This window comes from Mesocricetus auratus, unplaced genomic scaffold (assembly GCF_017639785.1).
Source record: "Mesocricetus auratus isolate SY011 unplaced genomic scaffold, BCM_Maur_2.0 Super-Scaffold_100004, whole genome shotgun sequence".
NCBI classification, from domain to species: domain Eukaryota; kingdom Metazoa; phylum Chordata; class Mammalia; order Rodentia; family Cricetidae; genus Mesocricetus; species Mesocricetus auratus.
Genome location: NW_024429189.1, coordinates 46,270,447 through 46,285,816, shown reverse-complemented (window position 1 = coordinate 46,285,816; position 15,370 = coordinate 46,270,447). Strand labels below are relative to the sequence as shown.

General features: G+C 41.5%; 1 protein-coding gene across 4 annotated transcripts in view; it reads left to right on the top strand.

Moving 5' to 3' along the window:
* The window catches only part of Znf385b (zinc finger protein 385B), a 406,548-nt gene that overhangs the window by 114,607 nt on the left and 276,571 nt on the right, over window positions 1-15,370 (top strand). The gene's annotated exons all lie outside the window — the stretch shown is intronic.

The following is a 15,370-nucleotide window of genomic DNA, read 5'->3' as shown; positions in this document are numbered from 1 at the left end:
ATGCTGGGGTCTGGGATGCCGGTAACTGATTCTCTCAGTCGTTGTTCAGAATCCTGTGGAATCATCAGTGGTGTTTATTATACTGGGCTGACACTTCTGAAGGGGAAAATTGAAAAGCGAATGCAGCAGTCTTTAATTTTATTCGGAAGTAACTCTAAATGGGTGTGATAAGCATTCTTCTTTTCCTCCCCTTACTAGCTGTGTGCCGAGGACATCTTACCAGCAGGTGACTTCCTCTGCATTTTAAACATTCAGAACAAGTCAGTGATATGCGATTTGCTATCATTACGGAAAGTAGGCAATTAGCAGTGTTATTATGTGTTTCAGGTATATAAAAAAAGGCTATAAGCAAAATATGTTCTACAGAATCTTTGACATGAAAAATATGTAGGAGGAAAGAAATCATGTTTACAGGGCAGCTGAGAAAGTGAGAGCAATGGCTTGCATACTGGAGATGACACCTTGTTAAGCTTGACATTATTAATAATTAAAAGTTATGACCTGTCATGCAGTGGACAGTCTGCAGTAATTGGTTTCTAGTGATGGTGTGCTGACCAAGAGGGGGAAATGAATAGTATTTCTTTATGAAGCATGCATGGACTAGATGTGATATTTTAAATGTAGCATATTTTGTCATTTAAATGTAACTTTCCCTGGTGCTCACCTGGGGAAGTTAAATGACCAGATGATCATACTCACAAAGATCTGATGTAGCATTTTAAGGGTGAGGTACTGGAAAAAGGGTAGGATCATTGTCAGCCTCCTAGTAGATAGTTCCTATCGCTTAGGCTCTGCTCAACTCTTATCTTATGTGACCAGAAGCTGTTTCTAAATAAGAGAGAGGGTATGAACATTGTGTTGCATTCAAATAGTATTATGTTTATTGTGTTTTGGGTGTGTTGGGGCACAGAGAAATCTGTTTCCATTTGATTGGAGGCTAACATGGCACATGGAATTTGAGCATATATGTGTGATTTTCTTCCTAAATGTATTTAAGGCTGCTGTTTATAGTTTTCAGCTTTAAAGTTGTAGATAAGTGTGTGCTTCTCAGAAGACTCAGGAACCCCATTCCCTGCCAGTGCTTGAAAGCCTGGCTAAGCTGACACATCAGGAGTAAACCATTTGTGTTCACCAATCTGTCTCGGCAAGTCCCAGGGCCACTATCTCAATGGAAGCCACCGTGTGCTTTTGAAAGCATGAAATGAGTTTTATCCCAAGCACATGGTTTCTTATTTAGCGGCTCTTTTTATGGTAATGGTCACTCTATGGTCCACAGCCAGGGTTTCAGTGTTCTGCCAAAGCTGATTGTGTGTGCTAGGATACAAAAAAGGAAGAAGGAAAGAAGAGGTGGGGGAGCCCAGTGAGACCCTCAAGAGGGAAAAGCGTCACTTCACGTTGGAGCCGTTCTCATTTCTCCAAAGTTCATTATGTTGTTTCATTCAGGACCCAGAGATCTGAAGCAGCTGACAGGGTGCAGTGTGAACTGTCTCTAGGACGCAACATCAAGACAGCCATGTTCTGCATCATGCAGTGTCTGCCCCTCTCATACAATGCATATGTAGAAACTGCTCTGCTGGGCCTGACCATGTTTTGCAATTCATTGTAACACTTGCTTCCCTGCTAATGCAGGCTAAAGCTCTGCTACAGGGAGTGGAAAGCATTTGCATATTTCATATTTTATGTAAACAACCAATGTTTGGTTGTCTACATACGTGTGCTCAGATTGGGATGAGTTCAGACAGCAAACAGAAACAGTCTGAAGAGACATTAAAAAACTTGAATATCAGATTCTGCCCTGCAAAGACCTCATCTTGAAATTTTAAGAACAATTTTGGGTTGCTTTCATGGAATGTGAAGAGATGAAATGTGCTTATAAATGAGTTGTCCTTAGGTTTTTCTTTCCATCCAAATGTAACACTTGTTGAAAGCATTTAAAACAGAGATGACCAAAATTAGCAAGAAATGTAAGGGGATAATATGTTCTTGTTATTGCCCTCAGAAATAAGAAAAATGATTTCTTAGAGTTGTTCTCTGCATGGTGTTATAGACATGCAGGAGGTCTGGGATGTACATACTGAACTGTTGGCAACACGTTTTTTTCCCCCTCCTATGGTCTGAAAGTCCTTTTGGAACCTTTAACTTCATCATTTTTTTCCTTTTTTTTTTAAATTCTTGGATCTTTGCCTAGCTTAAATGACTACACACACAATTAAAGATTGAAGATAAGCCATCTCTCCAGATGGTTCAGCAGTGAAGAGCATGTATTGCTCCTACAGAAGACCTGGGTTCAATTCCCAGCACCCATATTGGATAGCCCTCAACTGCCTGCAACTCTAGCTCCTGGCAATCTGCCACGTCTGCCACCTGTAGGCACCTGTGCATGCACTACACACACACACACACACACACACACACACACACACACACACACACACACGCACGCGCACACACATGCATGCACACACGCATGCATGTACACACACACATACACGCACACACGCACACACACACAGACACGCGCGCACACACACAGAGACACACACACACACAGATATAAAAAGAGATTTAAGACAAAGATGTTATTGTTGAAATCCCAGTATGTAACACATACGCATTTTAATTAATAAAGATGTGGTTGTAGATGAAGCATAATTTTAAACAACTTATTTTGCTTTTATTCCTTTGGGAATGTTATGCCACCAACCATCCTCACATTTTACAGTGGACTCTGTTTATCAACCCAAAGTGCAGGGGAACTAATTGTGTTTATGGCTAGAGAATTGAAAGTCTAGGTGATGTTATATGTTTACTCAATGAAAGCTGTTAGAAAAGCTTTAGGATGTAAGAATTCTCTAGAATAGTGAAATTTGTCACACAGTGAAGAAAACCCACCCATGGGAACAGGAGTCAACTGGTCATATCTGCTTCAGTCCCATCAGCAATTTCTCTTTATAAGTAATGGAATCTGAGACGTCCTGAGGAAATGAGCTGCCAACAGCCCAGACTTCTGTATCAAAGATCAACAATCTGGCCTCGTTCATTAGCAAAATTTTAAAAGCAATTACCCATGAGAGCACATCGGTTTTAACCGAGAACACCACTAGTTCATGGGGCCTTCCCACTTCCCAAAGGTTTGGATACTTTAAGGACTTTACAGTTTGTTTTGAGGTATTTTGCTGAGGTGGGCATGGTTTAACAAGAGCATGCCTCTGACCTCAAAGCTGTATTTTCTCTCATTCTGTCTTTTCATTGACTTTCTTTTCCTTACTTCTAACTAATGATCTAGAGAGATCTTGTTTTATGGGTGCTAGATTTAGCAAGTAAAAACACATGGGCTTCTAGTTAAACTTTAAATTTTAGCTAAAAGTAGTAGCAATTTTATTTTTTTAATTTTTTAATTTTAATTTTAAATAGCTTGTTTTACATGTCAATCCCAGTTCCCTCTCCCTCCCCTCCTCCCGCATTCCCCATCCCCCCCAGTCTCCCACCCTATTGCCAATTCCTTTCACATAGGGGATATCTAGAATCTGTCATTTCACTCAGGGTAGGGTCCAGGCACTCCCCTAAGAGTCCAGGCTGAGAGAGCATCCCTCTTTTTGCTATGGGTACACGATGTCTGTTTATATTCCAGGGATAGACACTGATCCACTGCTCAGGGCCCCATAGGTTGCCCAGGCCTTCTCACTGACACTCACACTCGGGGGGGGGGGTCCAGATCAGTCCCATGCTGGCCTCCCCGCTGTCGGTCTGGAGTCCAAGACCTCTCCCCTGTTCAGATCAGCATCTCTGCTGGTTTTGCCAGCCCATTCTTTGCCAATTTACTCATCACTCCTCTCTCTCTCTGTCACTGGGTTCCTTGGGTTCAGTTCAGTGCTTAATTGTGTGTTTGCCTCTGCTTCCATCAGTCACTGGATGAAGGCTCCAAGATGGTTATAGACATCAAGTTCATTATCAGGAATGGGCATTCGAGGTGGTCTCTCCACTATTGCTTAGCTTGCCAATTGGTGTCATCCCTTTAGATCACTAGAGGTCACTCTGGTGCCTGATCTGTCTTCTAACCTATGCTTCCCTCTTCCCCCTATTCTACCCCACCCACTCAAACTTCCTGTTCCCCCATGACCTACTCTCTCTTCCTCTTCTCCCCCTATTTAACTATGATTATGTTACTTGTAGCTTCAGGGTCATAGATATTCTAAAGTTGGTTGTTGTGGAGCTGACTCCATGTTTGGCTGTGTGTCATGCATTGGTTGAGCCTCCCTACCTGCTTTCCCAGTCAGAAACTCTGTAGGTGACAGCTTGTGACCTTGGTTCTTGCAAAAGTCAACATGGAGGCTCTCTGTTCCTTAAAAAGCAATCCATTTCTATGGTCGGGTTTTGTTCCCAAATATGCCTGCTGATAAGTTAGCATTTGAGCAACTTAAAATGGGTAAAAATAGTACCACAGAATGGAAATAATGAGTATGTGAAAGCTTCCTATAGTTACTAAAATAAATCAATAACAGCAGAACAATGAATAATAGCTGCCAGTGACATTTCAAATAGATGAGGATTATACAATTAACTTCCAATTGTTATCCCTTGTCAGTCAGAGCATTTTCAGGACTTCATCAGATTTGAAATATTTATAAATTAGTTTTTCTTGGTTGTGCTTGGGATGCTTAATGGAAGTTTTCTCCTGCGGTGCCCTCTGCTCCACCACTCTGTCTGGACTTTATTTAAATGTTCTTTTCTTTACTAATCTTGGGTCTGCCCCATGGCTTTCTTAGAAATGCCAAGAAACTTGGCGGTTTGATTTGGCAGGAAAGCTTGAATTCACTATTTCAAGGTAATGGGGAAAAGATAATATTTGTGTCCACTCCATGTACCCTAAGGTGGCAGACTGTTTGAGCAGGTTAACACTGGGTTGTAACAATAATGGTATAGCGTATTTATATGTAATTGTACATATGCTGATCTACATTTAACACCCGAGCTGCCCTAATTTTCACGTCTGTAGAATATACCAAGAACATTGTGTCCTGGCTCTCCTTGCAGACATACAGGGACCTTGTTCAGAGTCTCCCGCTTTCACCTAAGGCTATATCAAAAACACAGTCTGCTCATCTGCCTCCTGCATTCCCTTACAGTTCTCTCTCATGTCCTCATAGCTGCATGTTTTTGTAAATAGTCCCAACACGAAAAAATGCATATCCACATAAATACATATCCACGTATAATTTAATTCCCAAAGTCAGAAAAAAGTAAGCATAACGAACTTCATGCTCTGTGATAGTTTTGCTTGCCAGAATACCTCATAATTAACTAGTGATGTCGGGAGAAAAAAATGTGTGGGGCATTCTTCAACCTTTCTGTTCCTGATCTAAAGGATGACATCAGTTTTCCTTGTGTCAGTCATGTGATACAGGAAACCCATTTTGACGTCAAATTGATTAGTTTCTTATAAATGCAGTTGACCTGGGTTTTGGAAAGGAAGGGCTGCTACTGTGGTGGTAAAGTGTTGAGTAAACCCTACTTTCTTTGACTTAAATGATCCCCATCAGCCATCACTTTATTTCTCAGAGTCTTGTGCACATTTTTTATTACCTTATTCATATCTATTAACAATATATTCCTCTTTCAATCGTATTACTTTTATTTTCAAATATAAACATAGATATTTTTGCTTCCCCTCATTAACCTGTTTTTCACTCCTTCCTCCCCAGTTTTCCAGCCAAGAATATTACTATGTTATGCATCCTTTCCTCCAATTGTTTATAATAAGACCTGTGGTCTTTTTCAGTATCTAAACTATGCTCTTTAAGAAAAGATTCTTCTGTTTACCTTAAACATTCCTCTTGGTGTTCTCTCCAGTAACATCCTACACACTTCAGTCATAGTGGATCACACAGTATATTTGTTACAGCAAATGACCAGTATGAATCCGTGATCAAACTTAACAATCACTGAACATCTTCCAGTGTCTTTTTCTTCTGAAATTGAATAGGCTCTGGTGAGGTCAAGATTCTTGTTTGAAGACTTTAAATTTTATAAAAGATAAACACTGCCGGGCGGTGGTGGTGCACACCTTTAATCCCAGCACTTGGGAGGCAGAGGCAGGTAGATATCTGTGAGTTCGAGACCAAGCCTGGTCTACCGATCGAGTTCCAGGACAGGCTCCAAAACAATACAGAGAAACCCTGTCTCAAAAAAACAAAAAACAACAAAAAAAGATAAACACCATGATTTGAATATGTCACCCAAAAGTCGTGTGTTGGAGACATAATCCCTAGTGTCAATGGTGTGAAATCGTGGGACCCAAGACAGGTGTTTATTTACTTCATGAGCACTCCGCCCTCATGAATGGAGTAATGCCATCAGTATAAAAGACTGGGAGTTTATCTATAAGTCTGACCTCTTGCCTTCACTGTGTGATGCCTTCTAGAGCAAAAGGTGCAGATGCAGCCCTTAATCTCAGACTCGTCATTCTCTGGGACCCTAAGATGTGAAGGTCAGCTCTTTATAAATTACCCTGTCTTAGATATTGTTAGATCAGCACAAAATGGACTGAATTTTGTGATGGAAATGAGTATGAAATAGCAATATATTCATATATACACACTCATATATATGGAAATAGCAGTTAAATAATAAAATTATGCCTTTATGAGGAAGTACTTAAATTGTTAGAGTTTAGCAGACTTATGTATCCTGATCTCTTCTAGGAATCTGCAACAGCACTGGGACCTTTAGCCAAATGTCTTTCTGAGATTTCCAACATGGTATTGATCAGTGATTGTTAGAGATCTGTGGCAATGCTAATACAAGAGAACTCTTTGTTTATTTATCTGGTTTTGTTTTCTGAGTCATTAGTGTTGTTGTTTGTAAAAGAAATGTCTTCTGGGAGCTTCTCTGTTTTTTGGCAAAGAAACAAAAAAAACAAACAAAAAAAACCCCAAACCAACCCCTCTTTGCTGAAGGTTGTTTTGGAGGGTAGGGTTAACCAAATTTAGAAATGAATCCACAATAATTCCTTTTACCAATGTTGCCCCATGCTTTATATATTATATGATAGCTTATATTCCAATAGGTCTTTGTCTAACTGTAAGTTTTGGAATTTGTGTATTTAAATATACTATGGGCCAAGTGAGATGTCATCATCTACATCCTGAGCATCTAAATTTTTCCTACTTCTGGGAAGCATGGAGTGGATACCACTTCTATTAGGAGTTCTGAAATGCCTGTGGATCACCCTTCAGTGGAGATAGCATGGAGATAATCTATAACACAGATCTCTTGGTTCAGCTACAACTGATTTAACCAACATTGGATTCTTAGCAGCAGATTTTATTGTCATCTCTATTTAATGTGCAATAAGTGGTATAAACCATAGGACTTTAGTAATAACAGTAGCAATAGCTCATCTTCAAACTAATGTTATACCCTGCCTTTTATACCTGTAAACTCATTTTGTCTCTTTATCCTTGTAAAGGGATTCTAAGGAAATGGAAGTGCAGTGAAGTTAAGTCAACCCCCCCCAGAGTCTTACAGCAGATCATCTGAGGTTTGAAATTCTCAGAGGGGCCCCAGAATGCACGTTTTCAATGAACACCCTGGAGTAGCTCTCACAGTAAGAGGATCCACACCAGGTGACAAAGAATTTAGCGAATGTGTAGCTGGTTGAAGACCTATACCCAGATTGCACCTGGCTCATAGAACTTAGAGTGAAGTACCCTAAATTGTGAATCAGTGCAGTCACTTATGAGCTGGTCATTATAGTTTTTCATGTTATCCAACACGTGTAGAAACTACATAGGAAAGCAAAGGAATATCAATGCCGATCCATAGACCCCCTCCCACACGGAATGATCTATCTCTGGAGGTGCAATACAAGACTTTCAGTGTTCTCAAAATGCTCCTACTCTGCAGCCCTAATTAGAACCACTAGGTTAATTCAATTAAGAGGAAATGAAGAATGGAAATAAAAAATAGATGTCAGAATATTGGTGAAACAGATAAACCTGAGTGAGTATCATTTGCCCCTACAATTTTCAATGGTGTGGTTAATCTTTGTTACTGGACTAGATTTAGAATCCCATAGGAGACTGGAGAGGCACATCTCCGTGGGTGTCTACAAGGTGTTTCCAGACAGCATTAACAGAGTGGGAAAGGCTCACCCTGAATGTGACCAGTCCTGTCCTGTGAAAGGAGGCCATGGAGAGCCAAGAGGAGAGCTGGACACAGTAGCCTAGAGTCAGCATTTCCATCTCTCTGCTTCCTGGCTGGCCACTAAGTGAACAGCGCTCTTCTGGCACAGATTCTTGACATCATGTGTTCTATTCAAATGCATGCAGCCAAGTAACCATGGACCCTCTAAATCATCTTAAACCTTAAGTCAAAAGAAATAGTCCCTGCTTTGAGCTGCTTCTCTCATGAATCTGTCAAAGGGTTGCAGAAGATAACTACTACACTTGGTATATGGCAGTCACAGAAAGATTAGACTGGTGAAGCTGAACCCTGCTCTTTGCTCAGCTGGGCAGAACATGTGAGCGGCGTGTGTAAAGGTGGGGCTTCATACTTATGATTTCATAAGTATGACCAGCACGACAGGCATGCAACTGAGAACTTGTCAAGAAGAAATAAGCAAGGGACTGCTGAAACAAAAGCAGGTTGTGGTTTAAGTGTTGGACGGATGGTAACAGTCTATGATCATCCATTCTCCCATGCAGTAATTACATGTGCATATTAAGTTAAAAGAGTAACACTAAGTGGTCATGTATTTGGTGTGCCAGTTCGGCTTCTAGAAGTGAAGTGGTTTGGGAATGTTTTCTGAGGCATTCGAAATCAGCCATACCACAACTGAGCCTGCACGATCACAGGCAGCTGGTTTTATAGCACAGATTCAGTCTCTTTGTCTGCAGGGAAGGATAGTAACGGATCCAGCTTTGGCCGTGGTGAAGGATAAGTGAGAATGGCAAGGCAAGAAGATAACCACTGCAAGAGCTGCAGAGATGCAAGTGATATCGTTATGTCTAGATGGTAGTAAGTGCTCACTAACTATGCTTATTATTTGCAAATTAATCTGTCCATGTTATAGCTGTCTTGTAGTAAGATTAATGTCCCAAGATAAACCTGAAAGTGGGTAGATGTGGGAGATGTGGGACTGGGCACAGCAGCTGCAAGCTGGATGCAGCAGGATGTGAACCTTTGGGTAGGGAAGGCCCCACAAAGTGTCCATCTCAGTGGGAGTTTCAGGGTGATACTTTGGGAAATCTATTGCTTTTAAGTCTTCACTCATACCCAACTGTTTTTCCATTTGATCCCTGCCATGATCTTGAGAATAGAAAAGTAGAATTTGCTCACTATACCGATATTAATTTAGCATAATAAAAGCAGTAGTGATGATAGTGCACATCTAGATATATGACAACCCTCCACACCCACACCCACACCCACACCCACACCCACACACACACACACACACACACACACACCTAACAGCACCCATACATCACATCAGCTTATTTGGCCGAATCTGGATGCAGCTTTGTCATCTATATATGAAAGAGCAGATTATGCCATAATCACTAGACTAGTTTGAATTTAGAAGGTCAAGGTATGAAAAGGGACTGTGGTCAGCGAGTTTCTCTTAATTCACAGGAAAAGTGTAAAGCCCTTCAGACTAGGAGGAAGACTGGGTTGATGACTTAAATCTGAAGGAGCAAGCTTGCCAGTCAATGATGTTAACATTAGCATTACTTTTTATGATGTCTGACTGGGAAAGGGGCTTTGTGTGCAGTGTAATTAACCATCCTTGACACACCTCACGCTGAAGAGCACGTTTCTTTAGCATAGTGGAACAAATCCAGTGCTTAGCAGGAATCACTACAGATTAAAAGTTTAATGGTTCTGTGATTTGGAGGAGGAACAAGGGCGGGAGAGGAAAGTTTCTACCTTGGTTTGCTGATTAAAAGAAAACCTAAAAAAACGAAAAAGCTGTAACATAATTGGAGGAAATATGATCTCAGTTTTCTTCTAGTCAAACTTGTAAACTTCCCTAAACAAGTATCAAAGTGGACAATTTGTAAATTGTCCTGCTTTCTCTCATTTCAATAATAGGTTATAAATTATACATTATACAAAAATGTAATAAAAATTATACAAATTAAACAATAGGTTATAAATACTCATCATATATATATATAAAATTTACCTAATATAACCTTTAGTTATAAGCTACTATTGTTGCCACTTAGGGTTTTATTGACCAAAGTATCATATTCATCTTCCTTTTCTCACGTCTAAATATGTTCATAAAATAGTTCATGTTTATACAATATGTTTTAGAAATAACTAACAAAAATATATTAGAGAACAAGCTGTTTGCCCATAATTAACTAGTTCTGTGCTCAGGCAGTACATACATCCTATTAGTATATTTGTCACAATATATTGTATGGGGGCAGAGAAAGCCCTGAGAGTGAGGTCATCGGTGAATGTGTATTGTTGAACAAGCAAAGCCTTGTCAAGGACTCCATGACCTAAATCCCATGCAGGAATGGCAGAGCAACCCTTTACCCAGGATGAGGCTCAGATGGGGATGGCAGAGCCTTCCTCTGGTCCATGTGTGGTTGTTGATAGTGTGTGCAGAAAATGTCCACCATAGCTTCCCCACCCCCCACATTAACAGCCTGAAGACAGCTCCAAGACTAGCTAAACCTGTCTCCTTGATCCAGATGTACACTGTAAACCCTGCCTCCTCGTTTGTTTGTTTACAATAACCTCACCCCCACCATGGTCAATATACATAGTAATCATGCAGAGCTTATGGAATTGTGTGGTTTCTCCAACTGAGAGCCCAGTTCACCCAGCCTTAGCATTGTGAGTGCCCGTATATCTGTCTGCTTCTCGTCTTCATCCCCTCACCACACACCCATATCTTTCCCTGGACACCGAACAAGAGCTCAGCAAAGTGGCACCTCGAAAATGGACTGAAACAAGAGTGTGGACACTGACTTTAGGGAACTTGCCTAGGTCAGAGGAGGGAAGGCTGCCTAGAAGAGCAGCTAAAAACTGTATAAAGATTCTTCTTATACAGGCAAAAGAGGAAATAACAGAAAAGGAAGAAATAAAGACAAAGGAAGAAACACAAGTAAGGACAGAAGAGCAGAAGGGTCTGTGGAGATCAGGAAAGCAAAGCAGCCATCTGCTAGAGAGTTCTTACCTCTACCAAGGCTGGGACGATCCTATCCTCAGCGCAACTGCAGGCTGAATACACTGCATTCCTGTACCCACCCGCCTTATTCCTCTCCAGTGCTGGGATTAAAGGTGTGCACCACCACCACACAGCTTCTATAGCTAACTCGCGTGGCTGCTGGGGTTAAAGGTGTGAACCACCACCACCCAGCTTCTATAGCTAATTAGCATGGCTGCTGGGATTAAAGGTGTGAACCACCACCACCCAGCTTCTATAGCTAATTAGCATGGCTGCTGGGATTAAAGGTGTGCGCCTCCACCACTGCCTTTGCAGGTACATAGCTGGCTTTGCACTCTTATCTTCTGGCAAGCTTTATTTGTTAGGTCGTAAACAAGATAGGACCACAAGTGTTGTGATTCTGAGGCCTGATATAAAACACTGGGACAAGGCAGGCATAGTATTGCCTGCCTTTAATCCAGCAGTGGGGGAAACAGAGGCAGGAGGATCTCTGGGAGTTTGAGCCCGGTCTGTATAGTAAGTTCCAAGATAGCCAGGACTAAATAGAGAGACCCTGTGTCAAACAGAGGAGGGGGGGGCAAATAGACTGCAGAGACAATAACGAAGGTCGGTGCCTTGGCAGTGCTTTCGGGAACCTCAGAGGCGTGGAGGCATTGCAGTTTCCTACATTTGGGGCTGTGTTTGCGGGTATGCCTTTAGTCTTCAGGGGAGTGGATTATGAGTTTGGCTACTTGGAAAAGGAATAGGAGAGAAATTGAGTAACAGATATAGGGCTGAGGTTTCTTTAGCCAAGAGCCCAAACCACCTGTCATTTCTTCACTCCCTTACCACCCCCCAGTGAGGTCCAAGTCCCTGGATCCATGCAGGGACATGGCACCACACATTATCTTTAAAACCATCTGTCTCATGTACTAGACTGTAAGTATCTTGGGATCAGTGTCCTGACTACAATACCCAGATGTAATAAATGATTCAGTCAAAAAACTGGCTAGAGGATAAAGCACATTGCATATAGGATCTGTGAATATTTCTGAAGAACACAATACATTATTTGTTAGTGTTATTGTTAATAAAACTCTCTCTTCCCTGCTTATGTGTACCTGTGTATGTGCCTGGGTATATGGAGAGGCCAGAGGTCAATGTTGGATGTCTTCCTTAATCATTCTCCACATTAATGTTTGAGACAAGATCTTTTGTTCAACTGGGAACTTGTCAGTTAGGCTAGACTATCTGGCTGGCAAGCCTCCGGGGGTCCTCCTGTTTCAGCCTCCCCAGCACTGGGATTATAGGTGTCTGTCATGTCTTACAGCTCTGATATGAGTTCTGGGGCTGGAACTCAAGTCATCATATTTGTATGGCTAGGACTTTCCTGAGGCCTTCTCCCCAACACCAAGACTCCCTGTTAGTGCATGTGCTGGGATACTAGGCAGTAGTTTAAAATAGTGAGATACATCTGTAAAAACTAACATGTAATAATGTATACCATGTAAGGGCAGAACAAGACATAGAACAAAGCGTGTGTGTGTGTGTGTGTGTGTGTGTGTGTGTGTTTGTGTGTGTGTGTGTGTGTGCGTGTGTTCATGTGTAGTCATGGGGAGGGGAAGGAGCACAAAGACAAACTGTATCCTACCACAAAGGAGCCAGACACCATTGGAAGTAGGCTTAACTTTTAACTGTTTGTATTTTACACTGTGTGATATAAACGTATATGCAACCTTTTTGTGCTTTTGGATTTTTAACATTGCAGTTGTTTGGGGGGGAGAATAACACATGATGTTCACATAGAAAAGGATATGAAAGATGCAGGGAGCAGAGAGAATGCAGAAGGAATGTCATGTTACCAAAGTGAATGGGGTGGGAGGGGGGGGGTGGTAGTGTGGAAGTGGGAGGATGGGAGGGAGAGGGAACTGCGGTTGGTATGTAAAAAAGATTGTTTTTAATTAAAATAAAATAATTAATTCAAAAAATCTTACCTCAGTAACAGCTTGTAACATTGCCTAGTGATAGCTATACTTTTGAGCCACAGTTAATATCTGGGAAGAAGACGGAGCAGAGGCCATCTCATCCTGTAATTCGAGGTTACCAGTCCTCTGTACTCCTATGTGTCTGCCCCTGAGAAGATCCAGGTGAAAAGCTGGTATTTGGTCAAGCCTGAGCAGGTGCTGTACTGTGCGCATTTGAACCATTTTCCATATCCAGGCTCAGCCTGCCTGACGGTTTGTATGTATCTTCAGTGCCTGTTGGATCTTTACTTCTCAAGCATTCCTGAGTGTGCAGTTACTCAAATGTCCTTTCCATCAAACACTTGTGTTATGTCTGCATAACAGCAGGCCTTATGGGACCTAGCATTTGTGGTGGAAACGAAACTTTCTGAAGTACCCCATTGCAAGTACCACTACCATATAAAAAGAAGGAAGAAAGACAAAACCATATTAAAATAATACTCCAGCATTCATGAAATCTGCAAAACTGAAGGCTTTAGCACACTACAGAGCTCACCAACCTTATTGTTGCCCTTTGGGTTTCTTGTTCCTCTCATCATACATTTAGTGCTTAGATATTTGTTTTAAATAGAACACTGTCTCATAACCCTAGATGAATTAACATGGAGCAGTCACCCCAGAACTGACAACCTCAAGGAGTCCAGCATACATAAGACAACAGCCATACAATCTTATTTCACTGTGCTCATTTTTAATTTTTAGAGAGCTGTGAATTGAATTCAGGGTCACATGTATGGTAAACACACAGTGAGCTACACTCCTATGCTCCCACCCTAATCACTTCGGTCAGGATCACAGAAATACATGTTCTGACGTCTCCCTCAATTTGTTCTAAGGCACCTTTGAAAACTGCTGCCTAAGACACCCACAGCTAAACACTGAACTGAATTCCTGAAAACCAGTGATAGAGAGGGAGAAGTGATGAGCAAAGGGGTCAAAACTGGGCTGGTGAATCCCAGAGAAACAGCTGACCTGAACAAGGGGGAGATATTGGATCCCAGACTGATGGCTGAGAGGCCAGCATGGGACTGATCCAGACCCCTTGAATGTGGGTGTCAGTGAGGAGACTCGGGCAATCTATGGGGTTTTTGGATAGTAGATCAGTATTCATCCCTGGCACACAAATGGACTTTGGGGATGCATCCCACAATGAGGGATGCTTTCTCAATTTGAACACTTTGGGGAGGGCCTGGGCCCTCCCTGGAATGAAATGAAAGACTCTAGATATCCCCCATGGAGGGCCTTACCCTCCCTGGGGAATGGAGTGGGATTGGGTGAGGGGTCGGGGGAGCTGGGGGGAGAGAGTGTGCATGGAGGGGAGGGAGAGGGAGCTGGGACTGACATGGGAAGCAAGCTTGTTTCTAATTTAAATATATAATAAAAAGTGTAAAAGAAAAAAAAAGAAAATGTTGACTGTGAAAAAAGAAAAAGAAAACTGCTGCCTAAAGGGGTTTGCACTCTACAGACAAAATACCAAATGATTGACAGTGAAAAGCTCATGCAAGGATGTGTGATTCACTCTTAACCCTGACTCCTGTTAGCTGTGATGCAATGATGAAAACATGGAATTGTAGGAATGATAAAAGCAGTGTTGGATTCCTCTCTTGAACAGTACCAGCCAGACCTGAACATGTAGGTCAGTGATTCTCAGCCTCTGGGCCAGGACCCCTTTGGGGTTGAGTGACCCTTTCACAGGGGTCACATATCATATATTCTGCAGATCATATATTTACATTATGGTTCACAATGGTATCAAAATTACAGTTATGAAGTATCAATGAAAATAACTTTATGGTTGGGGGGTCACCACAACACGAAGAACTGTATTTAAGGGCTGAAGCATTAGGAAGGTTGAGAGGCACTGATGTAAGTTGAAAATGAATGTATGTCACTTACATGAAGAAATGGATGTATTTCAGTCAAGTAAATGCATGATTTCTAAAAGCTTAACTCATTTAAAGTACAGATTTTCATGTTGAAGATTTAGTAATGTTTTTTAAGTAAAAAGAATTCCCAGTAGACTAAGTTTGGCTTTTATTTCATTGGGATGTGATGGCAATTATAGGAAATCAGTGTGTGGAGGCAATTGTTCAAAAAGCTACTTCCCCCAATCCATTCTCCTTGTCTTTGTATCACCATAATGGCTATTGCTTCCCATTAAACTTCTTGTGTATAA